This window comes from Triticum dicoccoides, chromosome 7A, assembly GCF_002162155.2.
Source record: "Triticum dicoccoides isolate Atlit2015 ecotype Zavitan chromosome 7A, WEW_v2.0, whole genome shotgun sequence".
Lineage (NCBI taxonomy): Eukaryota > Viridiplantae > Streptophyta > Magnoliopsida > Poales > Poaceae > Triticum > Triticum dicoccoides.
The window spans coordinates 59,253,201-59,254,079 of NC_041392.1; positions in this window are offsets into that span (position 1 = coordinate 59,253,201).

The following is an 879-nucleotide window of genomic DNA, read 5'->3' on the forward strand; positions in this document are numbered from 1 at the left end:
GCCCGACTCGGGCCTCCCAGGCCGGAGCGGCGGTGGCGGGGGCGTGCCATGTGTCACGCGGCGATTGGCGCGGGCGCGGCGGCGGGATTTGTCCGGCGCGGACCGGACGTGTCCGGCGCGCGGATGGAGCGGGGCTAGTGTTTGGGGGAGTGGAACCATGAATTTTTAGGAGGGGTCTATATATAGACATAGAGGGAGTTAGGAGTGTCCAAATGAGGTGCGGTTTTCGGCCACGCGATCGTGATCGAACGCTCTAGATGATGGAGAGGGTTTTGGTGGGTTTTGGGCCAAAATGGAGGGGTGTTGGGCTGCAACACACACGAGGCCTTTTCGGTCCCTCGGTTAACCGTTGGAGCATCAAACGAAGTCCAAATGGTACGAAACTTGACAGGCGGTCTACCGGTAGTAAACCAAGGCCGCTTGGCAAGTCTCGGTCAAATCCGGAAATGTTTAATCCCCACACATGAAAGAAATGTAGAAATGACCACCGGAGGAGAACGAAGCGCCGGAATGCAAAACGGACAACGGGGAAAATGTTCGAATGCATGAGATGAACATGTATGCAAATGCAATGCACATGATGATATGATATGAGATGCATGACAACGATAACAACACACGGAGACAAAAACCCGAACCCGAGAAAATAAAATAACTTAACGCCGGAAACGGCAAGAGTTGGATTACATATTGGGAAAATCATATCCGGGGTGTTACAAGCATCCAGTGTTCAATCCAGCATCCAGTGTTCAATCCAGCATCCAGTGTTCTACTCCAGCATCCAACAGGGAGGCATTCAGTAACTGGGGACGGGGCAGGGAATACCAGCAGCAGCAACAGAGGCGGGCGCGGGCGCGACCGTCGAAGCAGGACCAGCGC